This window comes from Capricornis sumatraensis, chromosome 13, assembly GCF_032405125.1.
Source record: "Capricornis sumatraensis isolate serow.1 chromosome 13, serow.2, whole genome shotgun sequence".
In the NCBI taxonomy this organism is placed as follows: Eukaryota; Metazoa; Chordata; class Mammalia; order Artiodactyla; family Bovidae; genus Capricornis; species Capricornis sumatraensis.
In genome coordinates, this window is record NC_091081.1 from 2,996,837 (window position 1) to 3,005,661 (window position 8,825).

General features: G+C 38.6%; 1 protein-coding gene across 1 annotated transcript in view; it reads right to left on the reverse strand.

Moving 5' to 3' along the window:
• FILIP1 (filamin A interacting protein 1) overlaps positions 1 to 5,533 on the reverse strand; it is a 201,694-nt gene extending 196,161 nt beyond the window's left edge. Inside the window, exon 1 of the mRNA XM_068985182.1 lies at positions 5,195 to 5,533. The gene's annotated coding sequence lies outside the window, so the exon portion shown is untranslated. The remainder of the gene's footprint in view (positions 1 to 5,194) is intronic.
• Between the last annotated feature and the right edge of the window lie 3,292 nt (positions 5,534 to 8,825).

An 8,825-nucleotide genomic window follows, 5' to 3' on the forward strand; every position in this document is an offset into this window, starting at 1 on the left:
GGTTAAGTTAAATACACAGAATAATAAGCAGCCCATAACATACTTGTACATCTTTATGCTGGAACACTTTTTTTTGCCTTGGAATACACTTTCTTGTCATGTTTAAGAAGAATGACTAGGATTAAGGGCAATGAATAGCAAGAATTCACTTGTATTTGGTGAGGTTGATGATAGTGTAAAATGACCTTTTCAGTCTTTTCATTTTTATCTGTTACTAGGCTAGTAAAACAAAACATCTAAGTGATAAATTTAATATAAATCCCTGCTTGAAGGAGGAAGTCTCCCTTACATACATTACCAAGCATAGTTGGCTATAAAAGAGACACCCAAACTCTATGTATAAGCATGCTTTATCTCCAACTGCAAATATAGAAACCAGGGAACCATCTATGCTGTGCGTGATTTCTTGGCCTTCTTAGTAATAATTCTATAAGACAGCGCACTGCTGAGTGATAAGGGAGGGAATGAAATATAAATTCCATACTAAACTATTGGCTGGAGCTCAAATTATGTCTTCTTAGAATACCCAGCCGCAAAATATGTCACTAACAGGATTCCACATTTGAACAATATATTCTTCCACCTTTCCTATGTTCTGTGAATTTGATCTATGAATCTATGGTGTGCATCTAAGAACTTCATGTGCAACAAAGAATAAAATAAATGATGACTATATTTAAAGCATAGTAATAGAGAAAGAATAACTTAAATTTATTGAAAAGTATTGGGAAGCTATAAGTTTTATTAACTCATTTAATTTTCCAAATAACTCTGAGGAAGATAGCACTATTATTCCCATTTTACAGATGAGAAAACTGAGACACAGTGGGTAATTTGCCCAGGGTCATGGTGAGCTGAAATCTGAATCCAGGCCATCTGACTTTGTATGCAATTAGCCTTTCCTGTCGCCTCCATATCCATGACATAACCTTTCTGTTAGCTCTTCAACTCAGACACAGTATACGGAAACAAAACATATATTTTTTTTAAGGAAACAAAATATATTTTATTAGCTTAGCTTTTATTCTATTGCTGTATATCTTAAAATAATTTATAAACAAATGTATGTTGCAGGTTTTTAAATGATATTTTTCTAATAAGGTGTTACCAATTTTAAACTTTTTGCTGAAATATTAATAGATCTCAACCTAAGCTTACCATTCACTTCCCATGATGCTGCTTTTTAAAAACTTACATGTTAGGAGACAAATAAGTGAAAATGTTGATTAAACAAGCTCTATAAAATCCTATTTCTTAGGGCACTTGTTTTGTGAAGAAATGCTCATCTTTCAAAAAACATAATTAGCATTAGTTTAGAATGTATATTTTATCACAAAGTTTCACTTCTAAAGAATAACTAAGGGACTTCCCTGGGGTCCAGTGGCTCAGACTCTGCATTTCCAATGCAGGGGGCTCGAGTTCAACCCCTGGTCAGGGAACTAGATCCCACATGCCACAACTAAAGATCTCGCATGCCACAACTAAGACTCAGTGCAGCCAAATAAATAAATAATTTAAAAGAATAAGTAAAAATCATAACCACTGAGAAAGCATTGTTAAATGAATATATTAAATACTTCATAAATTTCATTGGGAAAATCCCATAGTGGTTCTTGCTGAACACCCATTTAAAAGAGTAATTTTAACTTCCTTGGTTATCTCAAGGAATATATAAAGAGAATATATAATAATATATATATAAAGAGAATGCTTTTCTTTTGGTGAACACAGAAAAAAATTGGTTCAAAATCAGGATTCACACTTTATCTCACACAGTAAGGCTATAGGTCTCATAAGTGATTTAAAATAAAACTGAGAAATGTCTCTCTTTAAAATATCGAGGGAAATTTTTAAAAAGATAAGCACGATATTTAAACATTTTAATGTTCAAGGCCAGATTTTAATTCATGATGATCCATAAATGGAAGGAATTGTGATTTAAATGAACAGTGCCAAAAGTAACTATAAATAGAATCTGGTACCAAAAGATGATAAACATATACGAGTTACAGTATTTTGAAGTCTAGGTATATACACAGGAGATGCATGTATATTCACATATATATACACATACACACACACACAGTGTGTATATGTCCCCGTTCGTATTTCCTTCTTGAGTTGTACATTATCTCCACAATCAAGTATATGAGCATAGTTACAATCACTTGTAATTTTTCTGTGCTCGTTAAACTATGAAGACCTTTCTTGAGAAATTTTTGAGATAAAAAGCTATTAACTGCATTTATAGTTGTTTGTCTTAATTTTATACTAATCTATATGTTCTCTCGTGCTCATCATTAGAAATCCAGAGCCAAAACTGTTCGTAGAACATCCATAAGATGCATGGCATGGAACAGCTTCAGAGCCAAAGGGTGTTTAGGATAATGCCTTGTACCTGGTCGCTTTCATAAAATTGTTCTGAATTTAAAGAGGTAAACCCCATTCTGTGCATGCGTGCGTGCTCAGATACTTCAGTCCTGTCTGACTCTTTGTGACCCTATGTACTGTAGCCTGCCGGACTCCTCTGTCCATGCGGATTCTCCAGGCAAGAATACCAGAGTGGGTTGCCATGTCCTTTTCCAGGGGATCTTCCCAACCCAGGGATTGAACCTGCGTCTCCTGCATTGCAGGTGGGTTCTTTACCCTCTGGGCCACCTGGGAAACCCAAACCCCACTCCAAAAACCCCTAATTCTAATAGAGCACCAAAAGATCCAAACTAAGAGGGAATCACTTCTACAAGGTATGGCCCAGGAAATCACCGTGAAAGGTGAAGCCACTGTTGTGAGTTTTAAATAGTGGACAAAGTCTCTTCAGGAAAGGGGAGGAAAAGTGTTCCAGGCAGGAGGGCACAAAATGGGCAGAGGCAGGGCACTGAAACGCACGTATGTAGGTGTTTGGAGAAGGGCCCAAAATCTGACCTATCTGAAGCAGAGGGACATTTGTTGTTGAGTAGTGGGAGCTGAGACTGGAAAAGTTAAGTACGTGCCAGATGATGGAAGGTTTTCAAAATACCCAGCCTAGGTGTTTGGCAGCAACTAGAAGTCGAAGAAGATAACTGAGGAGTAGAAGAGACAAGCATAGGAAAATTAACCCCGCAGTCATGGGGTAGTGGGGGGGCTTCCCATGTAGCTCAGTGGTTAAGAATCCACCTGCCAAGCAGGAGATGAGGTTGGATCCCTGGGTTGGGAAAATCCCCTATAGAAGGAAATGACAATCCACTCCAGTATTCTTGCCTGGGAAATCTCATGTACAGGGGAGTTTCATGGGCTACAGTCCATGGGGTGGAAAAGAGTCAAAGACACAACTTAGCGACTAAACAACAACAGCGTGTGCAAGGTGGTCTGCATGGTAATGAGGGGTGGAAGTGGAGCAGAACTGTCATGATACAAACCAGGATGAAGGGAACAGATCTTATGGTGGTGGAGACACAGCAGTGAAATCTTTTATGGTGAAGGGGAAAGGGCTGACTCCAAAATAACAGCGGAAATGTGAACTTGAATGAACAGAGAACACAATCTATGCAGTTGCTTGTTCATATACTGGAGGAAAGCACGTGCTCTAACCTGAGCTATTTTTGATTCTCAAGGGTAAACTTACAGTCATGAAGACAATGATACTCAAAACTCAGTCTATCAGGAAACATGGCTTTCACTCAGAGGCAATTGCTGCACTCCGTTATCCTCACACTGTTCCACTAACTCCAAAAGAAATTACCCGCCTCCAAAATCTACTAATGGCAGGTTTTGGCAGTACACGTACATTTGTAAGCCAACAGTGTGACCCTTCCTAAGATAAAAACAAGAAAAATGTAAAGCGTTTAGTTCAGATTTTTCAAAACTCTTTAAAGACAAAGATGCTGCATCTCCACTAAAGTATTAGAAGTTTCATTCTCTGACACCAAGTTTCAACAGGGTGCATTTTGCACTGTTACATTCATTATATATTAGATGCATTTACTTTGTAAACTAATGGCACAATCAGAGTCATGAAATATAATACATACTTAAATGATGTACTGTTTCATTTTTCTGAGTATATGATATATAACCTTTAATTAGTTTTTCTTAAAATGGGAACATTTACTGGAAGAGTTGATACATTCTGGTCAACAATGTGTTCAAAACTGGCCTTGGGTAAATTATTTTTCTAAAGTTGACAAAACAGATTCAAATGGTTTTTTAAATGTGCATTTGTATCTTCTTTGAAATTATCCTTGGTTTAGAATATTCATTCAAACAAACATGTTCACCTAGAGGAACAAACTTCTTATGCAAATCCAACCCAACTACAGACACAAGTTATCAACTAACCGTGTCATCAATGTGCAGCCATAACTTTTGTCAGAGGCAGTGTGATATTGATCACTCTAAGCAATTCTGATAAAACTGCAGGGCAACTCCCGGAAGCACAGACAATACAGCAGATGAAAAGAGGATGTCCTTCACACTATGGCGAACACATTCATACTCAAATATGTGCAACTTAAGAAAACTTTTCTAATACACTCAATTTGAGTTTTAAAAACCAAGATCTACTTATCTGTATACAAGCAATTATTCAAAAACCACACACACAAAATAACATTCTCCTGCATAGTTTATATTCAACAACTGCAAAAGCAGTGATTTGAAACCAGGCATATCTTGTGCCTAGTCAGAAGCGCTTGGGGTGACTGTAATGTAACGAGGTCAGAGCTAGCACAAGGTGTACCAGTGAAATCAGAGAAGCGGCCGGGCGAAAGTACAGCAACACAAACACACAGGGGACTTCCCTCTCATTTACCACACGAGCTGCTCAGCGAGTTTCATTACATGAAAGTGCTTTTGCTTCTAGGGAAAATATCCCCTCCATTGGTTAGCCATCCTCACTGTGAAAGAACCGTGAAGTTGTCCTTTGTCAGATTTCTATTACCTGCCAGAAAATGATAACTTGGCAGAAATACTTTGATGGCTATTAAAGCATCATAACGATCTTTGTGTTTAAAAAGCGATCGGGTAATTCTGAGAAAGAGATGACTTTCTGATTCTTTAAAAAAACAATTCAGTGATTGTCCTCAGTTTCAAATGTGTTCTCAGGTAGTGGAACAGTGAGACTCAAAGGAAACAGACAACACAGAGTCGGAGAGAGCTCTCTTCTTGTGGAAGCAGAAATGTCTTGAGAGAGTTAAGTAGCTGGGCATTTCGGTCTTACCTGACTGGCAGGCAGCTCGTCTAAACCAAAGGTACGTCCTTTACGGAGGTAGCTTATCCTTTGAAGAACCCAGTGGCTTGCCCCACAGCCCAAGAGAGACTGGAGTCCTGGAAAACCATCCAGCCCAAAAGAATACAGAGGAAAAAGCTTTTCCCACTTTCTTTCCTAGGACTAGCCAATAGCTGAAGTCATGCAGGAAACGGGGTAGAAGAGGAGGGAAAGCGGCTCCTTCTCCCTGAAATCCCGATCAGCAGCAATTGGAGGCTGTTGTATCTCTCCCACCCAGACTTTTGTTTAAAAGTTTTTTCAACTGTTGCTAGGTGTTGTTGGGTTTCTGAGATTAGGTTTCTCGTCTTCTGCCCCCTTCACAGCACTGTCAGAGCTATGACTTTGTCGAGGAGCTGAGCTCGCGTGTGCTATATTTAACCAGTGTTCTCAGCAAGTCAAGCCTGTCAACAGCTGAGGAGTTTGGAGCCGGCTCTGCTCAGTTCCTCGGCAGCCGGGTTATCAGTGGATACGGCTCTGCTCGCCCCGGAAAAGATTGCGGGGAAACGGCAGACCCATTTAAGGACTGCTGCTCATGACACAGACGTAATTATTGCTGGAAGCCCTTAAACGCCGAGTGTGATTTGGAGCTCAGGTTTTTAAAATCAGAAAAGAAGCAGAGGCAGTTGCCTCGAGCAGAGCAATTTACCAAAGCAATATTCTCCTCAATTAGGCTTTCTGAGATCAACCTTCTTGGATAGAAAAGTCTTTTAAAAAAACAACTGTAAGGCGATTGTTGGGGAAATTCACAGTAAGAGATCGGTCCCAAGCAATTGTTTACATTGATGTGTTACATACACACTTAAATTACATCCATAACTGTCATAGCAGACATAATCAGCTTTTATACCTGACTGTTATTAAGGTAGTTTTATCATGAAGGAATGTCTGTAACATAACGTTTTTGAAAGGAAAATCTTAGTGTTCTTCTTGAGATCATTCATTCAAAGCAAGAAATGGAGAAGGCTCCAGGAAAACCAGGACTTGAGACACCCCTGGTTGTCCACAGCCTTGTCTGATCATTAACCCTCAAGTCTCCAAGAGTGGTCACTTCTACCCAGAACTCCAAAATGAAGAATGCCTTCAGATATTTTTATTTGCTTTATTCTATGTCAGAAAATAACATGAATCTGTCAAGATTAAGAATCATGAAAAAATGTGTTTAAGGCTATTCTCAGAAATGGCTAATTACCCATGTGGAATTAACAGTAAGAGGAGCTAAGAGAAGGAAGGGACACACACACACACACACACACACACACACACACACACACACCATTATTGGCTAACACACAAGAATATTGCCCTGACAAAAAAAAAATCTCATCAATATCACTAAAAATGTTGACCCCTTTCCTAAGACAATTTTATCAGTTTAAAGGTATCCTTTCTTTTGACATGGAAACTAAATTTGGACCAAGGAGGCATTTAATATTTTAAGTACTACATACCTGCAGCAAGAGGCTTATATGCTGGAGAACCCTAATGTCTGCCTGGGAAAGACTGCCACTTTTCACAAGGGGTGTGTGTATCCTTCTTTTTAAAGAAACAACACTCACCTTCAATGTTAGCTGATCCCACACCTCAACCTATTAGAAAATGTCTCAGCTGTTCCCATGCCATCCACCTCACTAACAGCATTCATCTTCTCTCCCTAATTTATTTAGTACTATTCACATATAAAATTTATTTAGTACTTTTACTACATTTATTTAGTACATATAAACACATTATTTAGTACATATATTTAGCACTAATTCCTTTAGTATTACTTACTACATTATGTAGTACTATTTACTACATATAAAATTTATTTAGTACTATTACATAAAAAAAGCAGAGACATTAGTTTGCCAACAAAGCTATGGTCAAAAGCTATGGTTTTTCCAGTAGTCATGTAATGTGAGAGTTGGACCATAAAGAAGACTAGACACCGAAGAATTGATGCTTTTGAACTGTGGTGTTGGAGAAGACTCGGGAGTCCCTTGGACTGCAAGGAGATCAAACCAGTCAATCCTAAAGGAAATCAATCCTAACTATTCATTGGAGGGACTGATGCTGAAGTTGAAGCTCTAATAATTTGGCCACCTGATGCAAAGAACCGACTCACTGGAAAAGACTCTGATGCTGGGAAAGATTGAAGGCAGGAGGAGACGGGGATGACAGAGGATGAGATGGTTGGATGGCTTCACCAACTCAATGGAGAGGAGTTTGAGCAAGCTCTGGGAGATGGTGAAGGGCAGGGAAACCTGGCATGCTGCAATCCATGGGGTCACAAAGAGTCAGACACAACTGAGCAACTGAACAACAACAACGTATAAAATTACGTTTGTTCAGATTCTTAGTACTTCTGGGTCTGGGCCAACCTTGATTTTTTTTAAAAGACTTCTATTAAGATGAAAGCATTCTTATCAACTATACTACAATCGAAAAAAAAAGATGAAAGCATTCTTACAAGAAATTAACTTCCAGAACGCTAATGGATCTTTCAGAGATAATCTATCCACAGTCCTCTAATAGGAAATGAAAGTGTGCAACAGGGCTATGAGACCGTTTAGAACCACTAGGAGAACTTTGTGAAAAATTACAAATTGGTGGGCTGTGGGGAGATCATTGTTCGAAAAATGCCCACATCCTACACATACCCCACATGCAATAGCCCCCAGTTCCCTAAAGAGGACTTGGCGAATGTATATTTCATACCTCCTGGAAGTTCATTTTACCAATTTCCCCAGTCCAAAAGGAAGCAGAGAAGGAAGTTAGCCAAAGTCAAGAAAAACAGGGGCAATAACCCACTTTGCCTTTATGGTCTAGATACTTCCATTATGAGAGAGCTATTTATTTCTTCCTTAACTATCCAAACAATTACAGGTTTTAGTGGGGTCTTTTTCCTTTTCTTATGAAAACCTAGTCCCCACTGTTGTTCTCTTTAACCTTTGGACTAGCTGTTCATTGTCCGCTGTTAGTTTATTTTTAAAATGTGCTGAGATGCAACAATATAGAGTATTTCATATAATTAGATACTGTTGCTACCTTCAAATCATGTTCTTTAATTATGGTAGCATGTGTGCTGGTCTGACATGACTGAAGCGACTTAGCAGCAGCAGCAGTGTGCTGGTCTGACTTGGAACTTCAACATCATCAGTCTCTCATTTTTCACACAGACAGACAGACAGACACACACACACACACTCTCTCTCTCTCTCTCTCTCTCTCTCAAGTGAATCTATTTTGAAGCCTTCCCTCCCACCCCCTGGGAATGATTATTCAGACAAAAGCATTTCCTACATTATCCACAGAGGAAGTAGTGCCATTAGGAACTATTAGAGATTTCTGTTTTGTATACAGTCAACAAGGAACTGATTTTTCAACACATATTGTTAATGTATTACCATTCAGCTGCATTTTTTCCCAGTCTTAAGTGTGAGCATTCTGAGAAGCTCTGATAAACTTACAACTAAAGCTGAATTTCCCAACTTCAAGAATGAATCATGATGAAACTTCTTGATAAGAAGATAGATTAATGTTATCAGTGAGAAAAAAAGCAGATGAAACAAAGGAGTTGGCACATTACACCTACAACCAT